General features: G+C 36.9%; 1 protein-coding gene and 1 pseudogene across 2 annotated transcripts in view; one reads left to right on the plus strand and one right to left on the minus strand.

Annotated features, from left to right (window-relative positions):
- Positions 1 to 24010, plus strand: part of Lsamp (limbic system associated membrane protein) — a 666829-nt gene that overhangs the window by 53679 nt on the left and 589140 nt on the right. The window lies entirely within an intron of this gene.
- LOC129689731 (serine/Arginine-related protein 53-like) lies at positions 16705 to 17825 on the minus strand (annotated as a pseudogene).

Here is a 24010-nt window from a genome sequence, read left to right on the forward strand (position 1 = left end):
AGAAGAAGAAGAAGAAGAAGAAGAAGAAGAAGAAGAAGAAGAAGAAGGGAAGTCACCATACTATCATTACTTCCTGAAGCCTTCCTTGATTTACTTTAATTTTTTTTTGTGCCCAAAACATACAGAGCTATGGTCACAATTTATGCCATTGACAGTAAAAGTAGCTATAGCTGTCTTTTGCCAGATTAGTTTAGCATCATCTTCAAAGGAAGAATTGGAAATTGTAATTCCTTCTCTTTCTTTATTCGGGAGCAGAGTCAGAAATAATACAGTGAAAATTATAATTCTTCCCTGTTATTGAGTGACCACTTTAGAAGAGAGGTAAGGATATATTTTCACAATCTACATCTGTTGACCTCTAGTGAGGTGTGTGTATGTCTCAGAACACACCTTTAAAAAAAAGATTTATGAAAGTAGAAAATCCTTTACTTAGAACAAGCCAAGGGCAGAGCACTGCCTTTGATGAATAGACAAAAAACTATGGGTACTAATTGTTTGGGGCTATGAAAAGGCCAATGGTCGTTGAGTATCCAGAGCTGTATTGAAGCACTCAGTACCTCTTTCTCTACTTTTCCTCTCAGGTGAATTAGCCACAAGGTCTCCTAAAATCTTGAAAAAATTGAGTCAATGCATACATCGTTTTAATGAATTCCAAGTTTCTTAGCTAGACAGATTCAGTACTTTTCTCCAAACTCCTGCAGTTTTTGTGTCAGTACTACAGCCACTAGTCACATTTACTCCTTTGTCTGCAGTACCCTGTGTCCCTACCCTTCCCTTACAAATCCAATGGAGGATATTAGTCTTCCCCCACCAATCAAGTAGAGGTTTTGTCCTATGTCTATTTTTACTCTCTATTTTCATTTCAAATTCTGAAAGTACAAATGACTCCCAGACACATCAAGTCTGTATCTATTTCTCTATCTACATTTTTAGCTATATATGTAATGTGTCAGTATTCAATCTCAGTTTCTGGGTTATTTTTGTATTTCCATTGGGAAATCCCAGTGTTGTTTACCTTCTCATTTAGATGCTCACATATTTAAAAACTTGCTCTCTGTATTTTCCACAGGGATTAGCAAAAGACTCTTCGCTGTTGAATTTTTTTTTATATATTTTATATATAGAACTCTTTTTCATTCATCTATGAAAAAAAAAGTTAGGGAGCTCTGAGGACATGGATCTGTTGGTAAAGTGCTTACCATGCAAAGAAGAGGACCTTATTTGAACCCAGGACTCATGCACAAAAGCCAGCATGATATCACATGCTGGTAATCCTAGTACTGGGAAGTAGAGAGAGGTATATCCCTGATATTTACTGCCCAGTCAGCCTAACTGAGTCAGCAAACCCCAGAGCCCGGTAAGAGACTCCAAACATGACTGGCCAAAAAAAAAAAAAAAGGCATGTAGGGGCTCGCAGAAACTGAACCAAAACCCAGGGAGCCTGCATAAGTGTGACAGATCCTCTCCATATATATTACATTTGTGTAGCTTGTTCTTATGGGACTCCAAAGAGGGGTAGCACGGTTGTCTCTGACTCTTCTACAAGGTTTTATGGACCCTTTTCCCCATGCTGGATTTCCCTAGCTAGCCTTAATATGAGGGGAGGTGCCTAGCCTTACTGAAACTTGATATGCCATGACTTCTAGCTTCCACATCCACCTTCATAAACTTTGCATAAACACATTCACACATTCGTGCATTCACATGCTTGCTGGGGGCAGGGGCAGAGACAGAGAGAGAGGAAAATGCTGTTGTGGCAGTCTAAATGAACATGGAGAATAATAAGCAAAAATTGGCTAAGCATAATAGTCTACTGCACAATCTCACTCATGGAAAGTTTAAATCTTTGATCATATACAAGTAATGAGCATAGTTATCAGGGGCTAATATGGTTTCGTGTGAGGGAGTTGAAGGAGATTGAGTTGAAGGCTGTGGAATTTCAGTAGAAGAGGAGATCTATTGTAAGACTACAACTAACAATACATTGGAAGGGGTTTGTTTTTATTCAATGATTTAAGTTAGCATGAAAATAATGGGTTTCATCATAGCATTGTCATGCATATGTTTCTTTATGTTTTGTTCCTACTCATTGGTTTCCCCACTTCTCTCCTCCATGTATATATACCCTCAGTTGGTTTGTATTCTTTCCGTCCGTAATTTTCTGTTCTTTCCTATTTCACATGTATTATTATTCTATTGTTATTGATCTAAAGATCACTTCCTCCCCTGTCATTAGCATTTATACTTTGTTTTGGAGGTGCTTTGTTTTGTAATGTTTCAAAATGACCCAATCCAAGGCCATCTTTGAAGAGATTGACCCAATGAAGAAAATGTCTCACCCAGGATCAGAGAGATGGGAAGGATGACCTCCACTATCAGTAGACTAGGGGGAGAAGAGAAAGGAAGGGTGAGATTGGGAGGGGATAATGGAGGGGACCACAGCCAGGATACAAATTTAATAAACTATAAATAATAATAATAATAATAATAATAATAATAATATCTCCATTATATTGCTTGTAGTAAAATTTCTAAGGCATTTTCTTGATTAATGATTAGTGTTGGACAAGCTACCATGGGCCTTCCCATGATTGGGCTGGTGAACCTGGGTTTTTAAAGAAAGCAAACTAAACAAGCCATGGGAAGCAAGTCAGTGAGCCTCATTTCTGAATGGTCTCTGCTTCAGTTTCTGATTTCAGGTTCCTGTACTGACTTGAATTCCTACCTTGACTTCCTTTCATGATGGACTATAAAATCTGTTAGATAAAATAATGCATAAATTGTTTGGTCATAGTCTTTATCACAGAAATAGAAATCAAACTATAACTTCCTCTTCCTAATTTGGTTATACCCAGACACACGCAGAGACACACACACAGTCACACACACAAACAAGCAAACACACACCTTCTCCACTTGAGAGTAAACATGCCACATTAGTTTTCTTCATTATAGTCATTCTGACTTAGATGAGATAGACTCCCAAAGCAGTTTTAATTTGCATTTCTCTGACAGTTAAGGATATTGAGCACCTTTGAGATATTTATTGGCAATTTTTAATTCTTCTTTTGAAAGCTGTCTACTCCATTCATTAGTCCACTTACTGAAAGGATTATTTCAGTTTTTGTGTGTTTAAATTCAACTTTTGCCACTCTTTATATTGCCTCGGTATTAGAACCCAATCTAGCTTGTATTTAAAAACCATTCTCCTATCACGCAGTAGGTATCTCTCATGGAACTTTGGAGTCTAGTTATGGAGTGGTTTATCAACAAACATTTACTAAGCTTAGAAACATGAATATCTAATTAGCTACATAACTGTAATGATTCTATATTAGTGTGACCCACTTTAATCATATCCTGTCTATATTCTACTCCTTTAGTCACTGTTTCCAACTTTTTAGGCTCCATCCATTCTGTCTGCCAGGCTCTTGTTATTTTTATGTCAAATGCTTCCTTTGTCAATACTTTGTTGTTAGAAATCATTGACTAGACAAACTTACAAAGCAAAGCAAGACTCCTTAGTCTGATGTTCACATTCTCCGTCATGTTATTGCAACTTTCCTTTCTAAATGTCTATGAGCTGTTTTCCTTCTACAGTCTATATATCACTTAAGTGTTTTGTCCTGAACAAACTTTAGTTTTCCTCTGTCTTGGTCCATGTCTTTTGGTCTTGGTGCTTACCTTTCCTTCCCCAGAGTTCCAAGCTGGAACTGTCTAAATTCCACTTAGTCTTCAAGAGGCATTTTCAACAGCACTTCCCAGGTTAAGATTTTCTCGATCACATTAACTGGAAGAGGTTGCTGTACGGAAAGGGACACTACATGGAAGAATAATTTGTGCGATGTGAATGTTCTGGAAATACACAATAATTAGTAGACAATAGGATGGGGTATTTGACTGCCTTCCTACAATAGTATAATATAGTCTGAAGATATTTTTACCTGTTAAAGTCAGAACTGCAGTTCAGGAAAAATGTGTTCTGCATGTGAATGTAATATCTATTAGAAAAAGTAATAATTTTATACAAACTTTTACTGTTTGGTTTTATGAGTATTTATGTGTGTTTATACATGCATTTCTGACATGTCTGTGTGTGTGAGAGAGAGAGATGCAGGCAGAAAGAGAGAAAAAGAGAAAGGAAGAGAGAGAATGTTTAGGATCTTAAAAAAATAGTAGATTTCCACTTGGATTTTTCAAACATTCTTGATGTTCCTCATCATTCCCCTCATAAACTCTCCGTACTCTTTTGAGCCACATTTCATGAACTTAACCTCTCTGCCATGTAACTACTGTGTTATTGGCACTTGCTTTTTACTCTAAGCTTAGAGTTTTCAGAAGTATATGGGTTACAAATCGGCCTGCATTGGTTTCATTACCATGTGATCTTGGCTCTTTTTCAAAATGTGTCTTCTCCTCTATAAAATGAGCTAGATAATAACGATATCCTCCCCAAGCTCTTTTGTGGTTTCAATAAGATAATACAAGTAAGGCCACAAGTATAATCTCTGGCTCAAGTTAAGTTGTTGAAAAAATGTTATCTATTTGTAGTAGTAGTTGTTGTTGTTTAATTAATAGTCAAAATAATCTTTATTCCTAGCCTAATTTGACACAGTTTCAACAGCTTCAACTTACATATATTTAGAAAACCACCAAAATAATCCCTTATTGATTATTTTTATATAACACATTACAATAAACTGGACACAAGGCATTCATTAATTGTAAAAATACTTCTTCCACCTCGTTTCCACAACAAAACTACACATTTTGTTTATTAAAAAATAGACAGCAGCAATATTAAGCATATCATAAACTTCAGAGAGACTTACAAGTGTCTTTGACTATCATGAGAGACATTGTCCGAAACTTTTATGAGTCTTTAAATTTGCAGAGGTGGGCAGAGAGTGGGAGCATTCCTGCAGAGCTGGATAACCTAAAAGTTCCCTATACAGCAACTTCCTTTGGCTTGAGACTCAATTTCGCCCTGGTGAAGTAACATTTACTATATTTCTTACACTTTTATGAGTGTTCTCAAGTAGTGATAATGATATAAAATAAATAAATAAAATCCTGAGCGCCAAGGTTCCACCTTACACCAGTAGCATCAGTTTGTGTACACTTTAGTCTGTTTTCTATTGAGTTGACTCAGATTAATATCACTTTGAAGCTTGAAGTAAATGAAAAGGAATCCCAGCAACTTTTTAATATGAAGACTGTTGAAATGGGATACATAAAGCGGGAGATGTCTCCACCAAATATGTGTTGCTTATTTCAATTTTATACTCTTCGCAAAGTTATATAAACATGGCATTTCCCGATACCTCCTGTCTCCTTGGTTTTGACTTTTTCATTATCCTTTCTTGAATTTTCTGTGGCAATGAAAAGAGCTGGGTTCTGACTTACACACACACCCCTGTTTGTCTTAAAATCACCTAAATAATTCATTTCACATATTCTAGATGGTGGTATTTTGACATATGCCTTTTGGAAATAAACATGTGAAAAAGAATGGTAGAGTTTAGCCCTGAGGGTTTATTCTGGACTTCATTAGATTAAGAAAATATAATCATGCATAAAACAGTACGAAAGAATTACACCCTCTAAAATAAGTAGTTTAAAACCATTTCTATTTTCTTTGTGGGTGGACAGGTGGGGATATGTAAGAAACAAAGAAAAAAAAAAGAAACCACAAACCACCCCCTCAGTTACCTTTTCTCTGCTTAGGATTTTTAGATTGTTCACATGTAGTGAGAACAATGCAGCATCTGACCTGTCATCAATATGGAGCATAATCAAACTGCCGTGTTAACCACTCTTTGTAGACCACCTCACTCTGCTGTATGTTAATGAGCCAAAAATACATATTTGAGACTATAACATTACCAACCCCATCAGGCATCAGGCTCACCTGTGAGCTTGAGACAAATAGATGCCCCAGTGGTGCTCTTAAAATTTCTGTGCCAGTTGGGTTGGGGTATGACTTTGGGATTCCTTAGGTGGTGATGCTTTACAAACAAATTGAGCTGGTGGTTCTATAAGCCAAGAAACTGTAGGTTACTGTGAATGAAATGGAACAGTGTTTCTCAGAGTGATGGCAATGATGTGGGAGGGAACATCACCCTGAGTTGACTTGTGAGGGAAGAGAATAGGAAGCAGCTGTAAATAGTCTGCAGGAAATGGCTGTGGTCCTTTCACTAAACGTGCCACTGTAACCAGAGGGAGATGGCAGATGGCGCGCTTTGTGGAGAGAGGTGAGCCGAGTGACTCTCTTACTTCATGAATGAATTCTTTCCAGATGATGTGAAATGTCTTTTTACCTTATTTAGTTTAATAAGATCACTTGACGTGGTTTCGTCTGAGGTTAACAGGTATAGAGCTCATCTGAAGGAAAAAAAAAAAAGTGCTGGTTAGAATACTGCTATTAGCTACCAATAGAGTAATGATCTAACCATGGCATCTAATCGATGGGTGAAACATGGGTAATTCTCACTAATGCCCTGCTAATGTGCTCATAATGATCTGTCAAAGTACTAGAGCTAATTACTGTCATGGCTATTTGGCTAGAGTTCACTGGGATAATCCTGGTATCGGTGAACAGGAACATGCTCTGCCAATTTGATACCCACCGGCTCTCTTCTATGTCCCCCCACACTGGACGATGAGACATGTCAATTGCACAGTACACTGTATGTCCTTACATTCTTCATTTCTCTTTCCCTTCCTCGTTTTCAAGCTCATGTCATGTCTTCTCTGTTTTGGACATCATCTTATTTTAAAGTTAACCTTGAGAAAACGGGGTGGGAACTCGTCCCCAGTTCTAATATAGCAATTCGACCCCTGGTGGTCTCTTTTATTTATTATAGAATTAAAAGACCTGGATAAGCTACAGTGCACTCTTTGCTTGAAAATAATGAAATTCTGCATTTTTCTTGCATGTGTGCTCCAAGTTTAAGTCCAAAACATTCTTTTACCTTTATATATGTATATTATGTATGTATGTATGTATGTATGTATATTTATGTATGTATATTATTTTGATATTTTTTATAAGGACATGGCACATACAGCATGCTTGAACAACCAAGTTAGGTACCTACAATCTTTTAATGATAATAGCAGCTAAGAGTTAGGACAGGAAGACAGTCTTCAGAGTCCTTAGAAAGCAGCATGTAGTTTCAGATAGAAGACAATGTAACACAAGCCCCTCCAAACTTTTTTTTTTCTTAATGTGGCCATTCTTGCAGAAAATGTCTTCTATATAATCACTTAATAATAAGTGATCATTGCAGTGTTTGGGATCAATGTACCACCTAAGAAGGAGATCGAATGCTTTTCTTTAAATCACCATTTGTTGTGTGGGAAAACCTGAGCAATAATAGTGATAGCTTCATTGTTGACGGGAAGCAAAGGAAAACTAATGTATAGGCGAAGGGAAATTCCAGGCACAATACCTTTTTATACTATCCTTCCCCTTTAGATTGTTCTTTGTAAGAAGTGGGAAATAGTAAGAGCTGGAGGGGACGGGAACTCCACAAGGAGAGCAACAGAACAAGATAATTTGAACACAGGAAACTTCCCAGAGACCCATACTCCAACCAAGGACTATTCATGGAGATAACCTAGAACCCTTGCACAGATGTAGCCCATGGCAGTTCAGTGTCCAAGTGGGTTACATAGTGATGGGAAGAGTTTATGCCTCTGACATAAACTGATTGGCCTGCTCGTTGATCACTTCCCCCTGAGGGGGGAGCAGCCTTACCAGGCACAGAAGAAGACAATGCAGCCATTCCTGATGTGATCTGATAGACTAAGATCAGAAGGAAGGAGAGGAGGACCACCCCTATCAGTGGACTTGGGGAGGAGCATGCATGCAGAAAGGGGAGGTAGGGTGGGATCAGGAGGGGAGGAGGGAGGGGCTTATGGGGGGATACAAAATAAATAAAGTGTAATTAATAAAAAAAATAAAAAGAAAAAGAATAAAGACATAAAAAAACTATCTGAACACACACACACACACACACACACACACACACACACACAAAAGAAAGGCCGAGACATGATTAAGGAAAGATGTCCCAGCATTAGACACAAGACTGCACAAGTGACCACAACCACGCGTACTTGAGCACACACCCCACCATGCACACATTCATATACACAAAGAACGTTTTAAAATCAGCATCTCAAGGAAACCTCTTCACCGTTATGGTCATCACTGCACAATTTGCAGTAGTCAAGCTATAGAGATACTCTAAAAAAAAAAAAAAAAAAAAAAAAGATTGTTCTTTCACACGTTTTAAATTTTTAAAGCAAAGTTTACCAGACATCAATTTACCAAATCCACATTGTATCTGAATCATTCATTCAGACTTGATGAAAACTAAAGACTGCAAACAAAGATTAAGTTAATTTACTTTTGGGGAAAAATGAAATTAGCGTCTCTTTCCATATAAGTGAAAATGAAAAGTAAGCGCCTAGTTCCATATTTCCCCTTATTTTCTGTTTTATATACATGGCTTCAGTTACTCTTGATCAACAATATGACTTTGTAGACAGTTAAATAAGAGATACTGGACAAGTAATAAGTCTGAGGGAAACCTAGAATTTATGATAACATATTCGTTTCCATCTTTCCCTTCCACTCTTGTTTTTATATTAGAATATTCTGTGGATTCATGCATTGAGTTTGCCACATTTTAAAAACTATCGTTATTACTGTTGTTGTTGTTGTTGTTTATTATGCCATATTTTATCTGTGTCAGATGAAATCTGTATTTCTTCTGCATCCACTGGCTTATTATATAGGAAAAAAATATTATTTCTGTTTAGCTCAACTCTTATGTCCATTCTACATATGTCCTTGAATCTCAAAACAGTGTAAGTAAGCTCAACTCCTGGCTTAGAACACCTCAGAGTTCTTTAGCACATAATTTATTGACAACGCATAAAACATAAATAATTCAATGAAAAGCATGTTACAGTATATACATGTATAATGACTAAGTTTATTTATTACTCATTTTTGTCAAGACTAAAGGTAATATGTGAGATAGTTACTTATGGAGTCTCAAATATGCTAAAATTTATAAACTCAATTATTTTTCCATTACAAAATGTTTTTTGTTTTGTTTTGTTTTGTTTTGTTTTTACTTTTTACTTTTTACTTTTTACATTACAAGAATGTTTTTTTTGGGAGGGGTTGGTTAGTTTGTTCATTTGTGTGTTTTTACTTTGTTTGCAATAGGGTCTAACTATGTAGCTCAGGTTGCCCTTGGACTTGTGTTTCTCCTGTTACAACCTTATGAGCGTTGAGTACAGCAACACACTCCGCACATGCATAAAAACTTTGAGAAACAAAAATGTTATCTCATTTCTCTTCATGGATTAAGCAGTACACTACTGGAATCAGTGAGTTCTGTACCTGTACATGTATTTTGAGAGATGCCACTGCCTATATGGGTTGTCAATATTATTCAACATTATTGTCGTCACTGTAATGATAACTCAACTATATGTGACTTGGGGGGAGTGGAGATACTATGTAAACATCAGGAGTAATCCATTACCCTGACCATCAGCCTGGAGCTATGCCTGCCAGTGGAACTGCAGTCATGAATGTTGGAATTTCTGTGGACATCTGGCCAACACTACACAACCTGGAGGTTTATGTAGAATACTGGAGAGCTACCTGGCTTTCAGCCCATGAAACAGTAGGAAGATTGAGAGAGTCTTTCTAAAATCAACCTTCCCAACCCTCTAGTTCACATCTTCAGAGTCATAGTAGCATACATATAGCTATGGTCTGTGTGTAAGCGTGTAAGATGATAGAACTGTGCATTCTCCAGGCATGATGTTGCCATATTAGTATACAAAACTGAGTCCCTAGCTGTAGGTATGTCTTCCAATTAATTTGATCCTCTTCGAGCTCTTATTCTCTAAATGGGACAAGTGCTATTTTAGCAATTTAACTGAGTAGCTCATATAAAAAAAAAAAACCCTGAAATTGAGTGTACTAATGACTGAGAAGAAAATATAAGTTACTTTATAAGAAATGAGTTAAATAAGGAAGTTGTATGAGTAATGGAAATAATATTTAACCAGAATAATGAGAATGAAATTAAATAAATATTGGTATTTTTATTCTTATTTCATAGACATACCAATAGGCAAGGCAAAATCTATTGATGATGGACTTAAAATAGTTAAAGAATATATTTTACTTAAAACCTGTGGAAAAGTTCTTGACAAGAAACTGATTTGTAAACATAAAAGTGTTATAAAGATTAACTTGGCATTAAGTGACAGGAGATATAAATATTTATAGGTGCTAATTGACCCCAGAGGGGTATCTTGGAAATATGTTCTCTTTCATTAGCTTTCTTTGGGTTTTGTTTTGGCATCAGTAAAAATACCTAACCTAGAGGTAGCCAGCTATTTAAAATAATACTCTTGGTATATGTAAAAACTAAACTAAGCAAAAATGCTTAAGGACATATCAGCTAATGTACAGAAATAGATTTTCTTTGGGTGAGCTCAAAATACTATCAAGGCAAATACTACACTCTAGTTTCTTAAAGTGTTATGAGATTTCAGAGATAAGGCTTCACCTTACTATCATTCCCAATGTAAAAGTTATAATTATTTGTCTGTTTGGTTTGGCTTTTAGCTTTTGAAATATTTTCTCACATATTAATGGGGCATGAGAAGATGAAATACATTGTGATTACAATAAAAATACCCTCTTTCCATATATATTTCATAAAAAATAAAATTTGGAGAGTTTTGTATTCCAAAAATGGATAATTAGATTTTTAAAAACCTCATCGTAAGTTTTTAAAATGAATTCATCCAGTGGGTGTTTTAAGTTATTAGAGTTGTAATTCTCAGAATTCAAAGATTATTCCTTATAAGGCACTAAGAAGATTCGCAACATTTGTATACTGCACCTTTCCAACTTGCAAATAGATTACATTCTGAGTATTTTTTGGCAGGTATTATTCTAACTAATTATTTTAAAGTTCTGAGGAGTCAATCATGTTATATTAGTAACAAAATTCCCTGAATATTAATGAACTTACTGCATTGTTGAAGTCAAATAAAAGTATAAAAGTTAATTATATACATAGTAAAAATATGCACAATAATTATTATCTTACAAAGAAAGTTGTCATAAATGATAAGCAGCTCATATAAAAATCTAAATTTGTCAAGTATTTTTACATAAAAGAGACTCTGGTACATAGAAATGTTTTAGGACTTAGTCTTGAAAATGCTAAAGTGAATCCAATTACTAATGTAATAATCTAGAATTATTCAAAATAAGCTTACTGATTATGTCATTTCTTTTCAAAGTTTAAATTCAGGATGGATTTTATGACGCTCAATTGATACATACGTATTATAAGAAACAAAATGCAATCTATAGCATAAATTAAAATAAGATTTATTATTCTTTATCAATACTTTTGATTAAAAAAAAACAATGCTTGCAGCATTGCATATATAGTATGGCATAAAAACAGTATAAGTGATACCAAAATTATTCAGGGGTTAAAAATATCTTAGATATAAAATATACTTTAGTAGTGAGTTTGCATTTTCAGTGAAACTAGAGTTTTATTTTTCCTTTTTTTCATATCCTATTTATTTCATACATTTAATAAATAAAAACAAATATTTGCTTCAAAAGCATTCTAAGCCTGCTGTGAAGATACAAGCTGATGCTATCATAGGGAGGTTGAGATAGGGAGTTAAAAAACTTGACACTAGCCTAGGCCACAGAAGTCATTGTCTCAGCAAATAAGCCAACAAACAGCTAAAAGAGTCTTTTTTTTTTCTTTTTTTAAATGAATTCATTTATTTATCTTTTATTCACTATATGAGTTTTAAGTTGCCTATTCCTAAGAAGGATGACTTAGAAAAAAAATACTTTTTCAACAGCCAATAACAACACAAACGTTCAGCCAGCAACCTGGTATAGACTACTCTTTCTATCTGGCAGTTAATATGACATCACTTTTTTTTTCTGTAAGTAATTTCATGACCATGATGATGATCATAATAATGATAATAGACAAAGAATACAGTGTGGCCAGAGCCTGAAAACCATCATGCACCTTTCAAAGCAAGACACACATATTTCCCCGCTCTTAACAATGCCAGCTCTGTGAAGTCGATAGCACATTTACAAAAGACAGTCAACCACTTTTTGAAGTTGGAACCAAGGCAAGAGGATTAAAGGGGCTGTGTGACAGTGAGGAGACATGTTGGAACTTGACTGGACTCTTGCTTACCTACTTGGGAGCACATTCAACACCAATCTCTCATTGTCAGGAGCTCTGCAGGTAGAAAGTCAGGGTTTTGTATTCCGTTTGTTAGCTTCTGGTTCTTGATTGTAGAATAAGTTAAGAAGCTTATCAAAAAAATTGCAGGATGATTTTATAATCTGAATAAGAACAAAATGATATGTTAACAGTTATAGCAGTTTTTTACAATTCCCCTCCCAAAGTGAGTGATTTTAATAAGGATTTGTTGGTCATTTTCCGTTGTGTTTTTTAAGTGAAATTCCATGAAAATATGGGTTAATTGAGCAAAAGAAACCAGAAAATTTTAGATAAACTATAAGTAACCAGACTTTCATTTCACCTCTATGGTTAACTTGAGGTTAGACACTGAGTATCCCATTCAAAAATGTATACATTCTCTTCAGTACAATATAAGCACAGTTTCTTGGACAAAAGCCAGTCATGTTGTTTTCAGGAAAAGAAAAAGATTTGAACTAAGCATGATAATAAGGATTTTTTTGGACAAGTATCTGCATCTTCTCTCATGTTTAGAAAATGAGAGAGGATAGGGGAAACAGTATGAAAAGGACCGTTAGAGCACAGGAAAGGGATTGGGACTAGGAGAAATAGATAAAAGTAATTTGGTAAAAATTTGTTCAAATTCACTGTGCACAATTAATACATGATAATGAAAACTCCAGCTTCTTCAGAGCAACACAATTGAATATGAGTTTATTGAAAATGACCATGGAAACACTGATATCATGAGCAGAATAGAGAAATGGCCAGTGTCCTGAAAAGCATTAATCATTTTTCTCTAAAAAGCGATTGTAAATGAATTCCAGTTTAATCTCTTTACTTCTGACCTTTGTAGCCGTGTAATTTGAACACTGTATAGATGACATTTCCCTTCACGTAGGATACTAATGTTATAATACTGAACTGGACATTAAATGGAGGACATGGGAGAGGTCATTTTAATAAAACAGACTCTGTGTTTGTATCACCAGAGTGAGTATTATGAGACCCGTAGGTATTGTCTTTCACCATATTGCTCTATTCAACCTAAAACATTCCCCTCTGTTGCAATGACAGATAAGAAATGACCTCAGGAGTCAACTATCTCATGGAACCTCAACATTGAGTACAGAATCTCATTTTAGAAATTTTGATAATCCTAAGTCTCCTAGTATTCATAATCTGATTAATTTCTTGTTTCTTAATAAAAGAAAAAAACATAATTCAATCCCAGTTTTGTGAGATGGAAGACACTTGGAATCTTCATCAATGCTTCAGAAAATACATAGGATGATAATTGAGGAAGGCTGGAGTAAGAGAGGTTTTTTGTCTTATTTCTTCATATAGTAAAATGGCAAAAACATTTTCAATATAGATCACTTTAATTGCATAGTTGCTTGTATTGTATTCATGTGTTGCATGATCATCACCGCTGCTCATCTCCATCAGTCTTTGACATTCCAAAAAGATAAAGACATTATCAATTAAATGGTAGCTTTACTTTCTTCCTTCCCTCTAATTTTAGCTCCTAGAAACTATTGTACTATTTCTGTCTCAATGAGGACCATAAATAGTTAATATAAGTGGTCCATATATTCTGTTTTTCTTTGATTACTTAATTTCTTGTTTTTTTCTTTAGGACTAGTTATTTGCTCACTTAAAAACAAAACAAAACAAAGCCTGATTTTTCAAAAACTTCCCACAAAACATTTATCTTTAAAATACAAATTCAATATAATTCAAGCCTCTGTACTTGTTGTACCTGTCGCTGAGAAACACAGGTGGAAGGTACAATAGATCATAGGATCTTCATTGCTGTATAGATAGAATGAAAAGTGTGGAGACTCCCTCAGGTCAATTGGCAACCTGTGTCCTTTCCTAGACAAATACTTCTGAATAGAGTGAGAACACACACAGTTTACAAATTATACAAAGAATTAAAAAGCAAAATATTTGAGAAAATTAATCACTCCTGAAATCCCTACTGTGTAGCTGTATCTACATCAATGACACAGACCTAACTTTATACTGAGCATATTTATTTTAGAGCCAAAGAAAATAACCTTTGCTAAGATCAAGAAATGTATACATGAAAACAAGCATTTTAAACCAAACATTCTTTGTAACACTTGCAACTGAGTGTAAGTTATTCATAGTTTTCATTCTTAACAGAGACAAGTTCTTATTTCTCAGAAATGCTTTGTCCGTCATGCATACTAGGTCAATCACATAGGCCAAGCATGGTTATTGAGGTTTGGATATGAAGTGTCCCAACCAAAGGATCAAGGTTTACGGTCACTAGAGCATGAGGACTGCTACTTTATCATGGACTACCACGAGCTCACAGCTGAACGGGCTACCTGGAGGTAGAGGACACATTAGAAGCAGGTGGCTGGAGTACGTCTCCGAAGGACACACCATGGCCTTAGTCCTCTCCTGTCTCTTTGCTTCCTGATAGTCACTAGTGAGTAGCTTTCCTGTGCTGTGCCCTCTTGCTGTGTTTCTGCCTGTCACAGGCCTAAAAGCAGTGGAACCAGCTGGCCACAGACTAAACTGCTCAAACCATGAGACAAAATAAGCCTTTCCCCCAACAATATGCCAGCAATGCCAAGTCATGACTAATATACCAGGCATGTGCTTTCTATAGGAAAGGCCTAGGCTCTATCTAGTTACAAGTTTCAAAAAAGCACTTAATACAAACTGATCCCTAAGCAAAAACTATCCATTTAATTAATTCAATGTTTTTTCATACAAGGCCTCACTGTGTAGTAAAAGGTGTGCCAGTACTTGCAGTACAGTGGAGAGCCTCCTGCCTACGCCTCTAGAGGGCTATGATTTGAGGATTGAGACCACACTTGGCACAAGAAAAAGTTCTAGTGAACATGTGACCTTCACACATAACATGGTCACTGTTTAGATCTTAGGGTACCTTTTATGATATCTAGCATTTTTTTGTATTTCCTTTTTTTTTTTTAAAGAATTATTTTTCTTTTTAGTTACAGTTTGTTAACTCTGTGTCCCAGCTGTATCCCGCTCCCTCATTCCCTCCCCCTCCCCAACTCCCTCCCTGGTCTTCTCCCTGCCCCTTTCCAAGTCCACTGATAGGGGAGGACCTCCTCCCCTTTCATTTGACCCTGTTTTATCAGGTATAAAAAAAAGTGGGGAACAGCCTAGAACTCATTGGCACAGGAGACAACTTCCTGAACAGAACACCAACAGCACAGGCTCTAAGAACAACAATCAATAAATGGGACCTCATGAAACTGAAAAGCTTCTGTAAAACAAAAGACACAGTCATCAAAACAAAGCGACTGCCTACAGATTGGGAAATAATCTTCACCAACCCTTTATCTGACAGAGGGCTAATAGCCAGTATATATAAAGAACTAAAGAAGTAGAAAAGCAACAAACCAAGTAATCCCATTAAAAAATGGGGAATGGAGCTAAACAGAGAATTCTTGAAAGAGGAACATCAAATGGCAGAGAAACACTTAAAGAAATGCTCAACCTCATTAGCCATTAGGGAAATGCAAATCAAAACAACCCTGAGGTTTCACCTTACACCCATCAGAATGACCAAGATGAAAAACTCAAGGGACAACACATGCTGGAGAGGTTGTGGTGAAAGGGGAACCCTCCTCCATTGCTGGTGGGAATGTAAACTGGTACACCACTTTGGAAGTCAATCTGGCGCTTTCTCAGACAATTAGGAGTAGTGCTACCTCAAGACCCAGCTATATCACTTCTAGGTATATACCCAAAATTTGCTCAAGTACACAACAAGGACATTTGTTCAACCATGTTTGTAGCAGCTTTATTTGTAATAGCCAGAACTTGGAAACAACCCAGATGTCCATCAACAGAGGAATGGATACAGAAATTGTGGTATTTTTACACAATGGAATACTACTCAGCAATCAAAAGGGAGGAAATCATGAAATTTGCAGGCAAATGGTGGAATCTAGAAAAGATATCTAACATTTTTAAGAAAGGTGAAATAAGGGATTCAAGAAGGGTTTCATAATATATAGGAGATAAAAATCTCAGATTTATACTACATAATATGGCTCTTATATATAATTATTGAATGATGGGTCAAAAACATGACTTTGTAAAAACTGTAATGAGAAGCACTATGGAGTGTTTGTTTACTTCAACACTGATGTCTTTATGATTAGCTTTACTAATAGTATACTATGTTCATGCACTCACACCCTTTATAAAAGATTCACTATTCACAATGTCTGATTCGAGTTAACAAAATATTCAATTGAACATTAGGGAAGAAATGAGATTTCTTTTATGTAACTGCCTGTTGTTTTTAAGAGTGAAAGTTGATGTTGGTATTTTAAAACTTAAATTTTCAGGTTACTGTTAATCCAACCGTAAGTCTGCTGCTTTAGGCCACAGGACTGCCCATCAGTCTTTCTGATTAATTTCTGATTAATTGCCGGAGAGCAATTAATCTCTTGAACCACTTCCTTTCAGCTTCAGCCTTTTCAATAAATAAATTTGGATGGGCTAGAGAATTGTCATCTTGGTACTTGATAGACGTGGGGATGCTGTCAGGGTCTATTTCCTTTCCAGTGCTGGGTGGCTCAGCAGCTACTGTTGCTGGTCCTGATGCTGGATTCACATGCTTCACTTCACTTGGTTCCACTGACTTTTTGACTTCTTTACTCGATTTGAATGTCTGTTGAACAAAAGAATCACTTTCATTTGCTTCAATTTCTTTCACTCTTTTGACTTGTTCTGCCAGAGTGGCTTGGTCTTCCTCTTTACTTCTTTTTGCTTCTTCCTCATTCCTTTCTTTGGCTTTTAATGCTTCATCTGCTTTTGCAGCAGCTTCAAGGACCAACTGTAGTCTGGCTTTGCCTGCTCAGCTGGAGGCAGATGTTCTAATCCAGCTTTGATGTTTCCAGATTCCCCTCGTTTGATATTGTGTGCTTCCTTGTCCTTGCCTTTATCCTTCTCCTTTTCTCTCTTCTCTTTGTCCCGAACTTTACGTCGGTCCCTGTCCCTGGACCTACTACGAGTTCTGTGACTGGACAGTTTACTGCTTCGACTATGGGATCTTGGATGAGGTCTCGACTTGGACCTTCTGGTTCTGCTTTTGGACCGAGACCTTTATACTCTATAAGATTTCCCTTGGCCCCTGAAGAGACTGCAACTTCGTTTTCTTCTGGAGCCCTAAGAAGAGCTGCTGCTTGACCTGTGCCTGCGTCTTCTCTCATAAGAATGTGAGCGAGGCTGACGGTCTCTAGACCAGGACCTCGACTCAGACCTTGGCCTCCTCCCGCCCTTCTTGCGGCTGTAGGTCCTGCTATCTGAAGAACTGCTTGAAGATGACCGTCTCCGGTGTTTCTTTTTTCTCTTGCTTCTGCTTTCTTCTTCAGTATCTGAAGACCGGCGTCCCATTTCTGGGTCAACCTTCGGGCTCGCACCTCCGGACGTAGGGGCCTGGAACCCCCTCTTCTAACCACGGCACCACCGGCGTCCTCAGAACTTGCTTCAGTTTAAGCTCAGCACCTTCCTGGTTCTAGCGCCAGGCAGTGTCCTGATTAGTTAATTTCTATAGCATATATCAGAATTACCTTCTGTCTTAAAGCATAATACTATTTTCTTTATAGGTATCTTAATTTACATTTATCATCTACATCTTCATCTGTCCATTAGCATTTGGGCTGCCTCCACACTTTAGCTATTGTGAGTAATGCAGCTTGAACGTGAATGTATAATCATCTTTTTGAAACCACACTTTCAATTCATTTTGAGCATGTATCTGGAAATGGGATTGCTGGTTCATATGGTAATTCTGTTTTAAATTTTGATGAATTACATTATTTTCCACAGTAGCTGTATCACTTTAAAACCCACATAGTAGTTCCAGCTTGTCATATCCTCACCAACAATTTTTCTTTTCTTTTTATCAGTAGTAGCCACAATCATAACTGTAAGTGGTATCTTATTGAAGTTTTTGATCACTTTTACTTTACCATTTGCCATCTTATATATTTTCATGAGCTTATCAGGTACTCCCACACTGCTACAGAAATTTTTATGCAAGGCCTTTATTTTGATTTGTTACTGTTGTTGTTGTTGTTGTTTTTAATTTTAGATTTTCTCTTTCCTGGATATTAATTCTTTGTGAAATTTTAAATTGCTCAAGCCAGTGGCTCCTCACTGCCTGTGTGCCAGTAACATGGGGACAGTAGCATGCCAAGAGGTTAGAGGTTACTTCTACTCTACAAGTAGTGAAATTGAAGAAAATTAGCCACTGTTTAGTTGCCAAACTTCCCATTTGCTACTGTAAGCCTCTATAGATTCAGAGTTCAGGCTTAATCAAAGAGACAGGTGTTTCCACTGCAGTTGTTAGTCTGATGGAGGATCAGATTTCTGTGTCTCCTTTTTTATCTTGTGGTGCTTTGAATAGGACTGGCCTCCACAGACTTATGTGTTTGAATGGTTGGCCCATAGCAAGTGGCACTATTAGGAGGTGTGTCCTTGTTGGATGAAATGTCACTATGGTGTGCCTTGAGGCATGCTCAAGCTATGCCTAGTGGGGCAGTCTCTTTCTGCTGCCTGCAGATCAAGATGTAGAGCTCTCAACTCCTCCAGCACCATGTCTGCCTTCGTGATGCCATGTTTCTTGCCATGATAATAATGAACTAAACCTCTGAAACTGTAAGCCACCCCCAATTAAATATTTTCCTTTACATGAGTTACTGTGGTCATGGTGTCTCTTCATAGCAATAAAACCCTAACTAAGACACCCTTTTCCAAGAATCTTATGACTGTTTTGATAACTTTTATAATATGTTCTTAATGAACTATTTTAATTAAGGAACAACATACAAAGTCCTATAAAATAATAGACTCCATTGTCACATTTTTGTACCTCTCTGTAAAAGCTTTTGGATCATATTTATATCCATATCTATACTCTAGTCCCCTTTTCATCAACTTATTTTTTTATCAACTTATTTTTAAAAAGATCTCAGTAACATAGTTTGGCCTTGAAATAGCTACATAGTTAAAGAAGACAACTTTGACTATATGAGCCTTCCAAATTCTTTTATCTAGATCACTGTACCTAGCCATACAATATATGTTTTCATATCCTCCTCTTTCTAACCCTTTATCACTTCCATGCTTATCGTTTTCCTAAATTGTATATATGAGTAGAATATGTTATACTTAACCATTCTGAGTTCAGTGAATTTACTTAATATGATGATTTCTCACTCAGTTTCCTATAAGCAAATTAGGCATTTACACTCTTTAAATAAATCAAACATTTCTCTGCTTTGTGTATGTGTTTCTTTTTAACATATTTTCACCTCCCAGACACATTAATGATATGAGCAGAGTTTATAAAGATTTGATGATAACAAAGGTGTATAAGTAGAGAGATACATTTATATGTACACATATTGTATAATATATATTAGGAAAATATCTATTCATATTAGATATTTATATATGAGTATATTTATATTAGAGAAACCAAAACCAGTGTTTTACATGGCCAGTTAGTTGTCTTCGTTTCCTAGGGTTACCATAAGAAAGTACCATAGATTGGGGAAATTGAAGAAAAAAAATATTTTCTCATTACCAGGAGATTCTGAAGTCCACAGTGGAGGTGACAGCAGCATTCAGGTTTCCTGAGATCTCCCGGCTTGTCTGGCTCCACGTGACTACTTCCTGCTGTCATTGGTGGGGACGCTCTGTGTCTATATACCCTCTTCTGTGTGTCCATTTTCTGATAAAGACACCAGCCTTGTTGGATTAGGACCCAGTTTTAGGCCTTGTTCTGATTTCATTAAATTTTAAAGATCTTATACTAATTTTAAAAACTTAGAAAAGAAATTAAACCTTTCCTTCCAAGTATGAATAAAGAATGAGAGTTTAACACATGGATTTGATGAGAGCAACTCAAATCAATTTGAAAGGTTCCTTTCCACCTAAGACCCCAATTTATCTTTCATTGGTATCTCTCAGATGCTTTTTCCCTTCCTCCTTTCTCCAGATCCATTTGTCACTTCCTAAATCTCTTACCTTTTCTCTAGCAGTTCTAGAAGGCTTTCCAATATTCTTCTACATGTTAGCTCTTATACTTGCTTCTTTTAATTTGACCTACTAGGCTTTCACAAACACAAAGCAAGAGCAATGCTTTTCTTGCCAGTATTAGCAGCATGGCTCAAATTTCAACCACTATATTATAAATATTATTTTTTTCTTCTTACTACACAATATGTATCAATTTGTCCCTTATCGAAACCATTTGCTGCATTATTTGGCCTCATGAAGTAGCTTGTAATGTCTTTGTAGATAGAGACTATACCTTATTTGTCATTATTTTATTCACATCTCTAAGTTTAAAGCATTCATATCACAACCCTGTTGCCCATATCCCACACACACTCATACACACACACTCACATACACACTCACACACACACACACACACAAACATTTGTTTTGTTTTTATGTCTGTGGAAAAGCTGGTCATAACCTCTGTTCATTAAAATGCATGTAAAAACCTATTTCCTTCAGGTTACACATCCATATTTTAGACCGTAAGTTTTGTTCTTGACTTATAATTTACATGTGTGTTTCATATGGCACAAAGTCCCTCTTATATGTTCAATAATGTTTACCAAACTCATTTGTGCAAATCAAAAATAAACATTTGGGGTTGAGATGTGGCTGAGATATAATGTGCTTATGTAGTTACATGCTAAATAAATAAGCTTCATTTCTAGGGAGCTCAAATTCCTATCTTAAGCGCTTTTGTTGTTGCTGTTGTAGCTGGGTTTTATTTTTTCTTTTGTTTTGTTTTTGTTTTCAATGCTGCCTATTTTTGAAGGACAGCAAACTTATAACTAAGCCTAGGTCTGTTTTGTTGTTGCTGTGAAATCATTTTGTGTCACTTAGCCTCTCAATGCAAAATCCAGTCAATCAGCAACTCATCATCCTCTCACACTGGGAAAGGGCAAATCCCATCAAAACATGTGTCCAAAGTGGCTACAGAAAGACTATTCTCTAGTCTAAGGCTGGGAAGCCCATTTGCCCAATACAACTCCTTCCAATCCACCAGCTTTCCAAGGAAACTTTCCAAATCGATTCACATCCATGTTTCTGCAACCACATCCTACCCGGGGCAGCACTGTGACTGTTTCCCTAAACAAACCCAAGTTCTGTTTTCTTAGGCTAGGCCTTTCCTTTCTCCAGAATTCTAGACAGTTCCCATTTGCAATAGTGATTTACTAATAAATTCTCATTTATTCTGTCAGTGTTTCAAAGATCACACATGCACAGAGTTACAAGTGGGTTACATTTATAGTGGCAATGTCATTTTGGGTGGGCCTATTGAAGAGTCTGGATCTCTTCTGTCCTCCTTTCAGCAACTGCCTCTTTTGTAGTTCTCAGTGCAAGGTTATCTGTAGTGTGAATTCACTGTATTTTAGCCCAATTTTCCCCTGTAAGAGAACATTCACCTCCTCTGTGCACCGCGGCTGTGTAGGTTCTCTGTGGGCATCCCTCTGAGCCGTACCGGTGTTCTTCTCACACTATTAATTAAATGAGAAATATTATTGCAGCGTTTTAAAAAAAAAACCCATCAGGCAGCTAACATTTTCCACCCACCGACATTTAGCAGAAGCAATTTTGTTCGCACTCACCCACCTGCCACTCATGTCCTGAGGTTAAAGGAATGCTCATTTGTGCTTACAGCCCAGCACTTTCGGCGATGGCACCTAGTCACAGCCGTTAGACTTGAAAGGAGTGTGTGGGGAGACCATGATAAGAGAAGCCTTGAACAATTACTCTTACTAGCAGGGTGAGGATTTTCTGGAAAGCGAAAGAAAGGGAGAGGAAAAGAATGAACGTAGAGCAAAGAAGGCAGCATACCCTACTGAGGCTGAGACAACCAAGGTGAGAAAGAAGTACACTCAGTGGGAGATGAGGAAACAGTAATATAATTCATCGGGGGTGGGGGCCGTGGCGTGGGCATGTGCATGAGTGTGCATGTTTGTATACAAATGCATGTGTCCTGATCCAGCTCCAACAAAGTATAATAACAGGGTTTCCAAGAGGATTGTGAATGTGATTTCTCTAAATGGAAGTCTTCATATGCATGAATTCAACAAATCCGTGACATTTCTGTTCGCTGTCTAGTCTGTTATCTTAATACTTCCAATGAAAGAATTTCATTATCTTAGCACTAATCTGATCAATTGCTCTTGAGCGGGCTGTTCACCCGTTCAGGCGGGTGTAATGTGCCAATTGGATGGTTTTAGGTGAAACACAGAAGTAAATGTTTCAGGGACCAGATAAAACAGCTGTTGAGTTTGGGCACTCTAACCAAATAAATCCATTCCTCCCCCCTAGTAATATTTTTGCAAATGCTATGTATACGACAAGGAAGACGCTCAGCAAGACAAGGTGGGAGGTGGTTTGTGTGTGTCTTTCTGTCTGTCATTGATAAGGAAGTTTTAGGGAAGTGGTGAAATCATAGGTCTTTTTTATTTATTTGTGCGCTTGCACCTAGAAACATCCTCTGTACAAGCCATAACTGTGGAAGGACAACAGAGACTCTTAGGAACAGAGTCCCTACTCCCTGGCCCAGTTGCTTTTCTAAAGGAGTAAATGAGGAAATGCCTTACTTCTCACATACTTCCTCCATTATCTCCACTGGGACCCTTAAGCCAGGAGTTCTTTGATTCTTTGAAGTGTTCCCTATGTTGCTCGAGACACCTTTTATTCACTTAGAAAAATAAGCAGGACGATGATTCTGAGCATCAGTTCTATTGCTCGAGGCAAAGATGGACGGTCATTTACAGGAACAGAGTGTGATAATCTAATCACTTCAAGAGACTCCAACTGTGGCTGAAAAGAACAGCAACTCTCACTGGCTCCTGCCGCTTGTCGTTCATCATCTTCAACATCATGGAAATGGATTGAGTCTTAGAAAGAGACGCTTATGATGGAAGTCAGAGGTTGGCCTTGGGCAAACTAACCTCTCCATTTCCACCTCACTAGGAAAACAAACAGGAAAACATTCACTTCAATTGAAATGTTTATTGTCCAGGATAGCAAGCAGCAAGCGTCAGTTCCTCAGAATGTTGCTTCTTGGCAGAGAGCGGCAGCATTTGCACCAGGCGGCCAGGCTTCTGCCACCTGGTCTGTTTTACCGGGATGATAGTGATGTACAGATAGGGGCTGTGAAGGGCTGTGGGAAGTGAGGGCAATCTACACCCCGTGCTAAGCATCTGAAATAGTTCCATATCTTGGTCCTGTCTGGACATTTTTCAAGTATATATTGCACAAAAAAGTTGTGTTTTTAGTACCTGTTAATTGATGGGAAAATAATCTTTCCACATCAATTAATGGGTTCCTTAGTTAATTAACATGTATTGTGCACATAGGAATGGGATGTAGCTTTGTAATAAAGTACTTGCTTAGCATGGACTCTCTATATCTCTGTAAATATGTTTACATATAGTACAGATTTATCTCAGTCTAAAAAACGGCTCATCTCCAAAGTAACGTCTGTCATAGCTTCTATTTTCAGTAACTTTAATACGAATTTTTCAATGTGATTTTTTTATAGTAATAACATTTAGAAAGCAAAAAATAAATCAGGGTTTCTTTCAGGGAAAGAATATTTCCCCTCCTTTATTTTAGTATGATAAAAATATCCC

Source organism: Psammomys obesus, unplaced genomic scaffold (assembly GCF_907164565.1).
Source record: "Psammomys obesus unplaced genomic scaffold, mPsaObe1.curated_primary_1811, whole genome shotgun sequence".
Taxonomy (NCBI): Eukaryota; Metazoa; Chordata; class Mammalia; order Rodentia; family Muridae; genus Psammomys; species Psammomys obesus.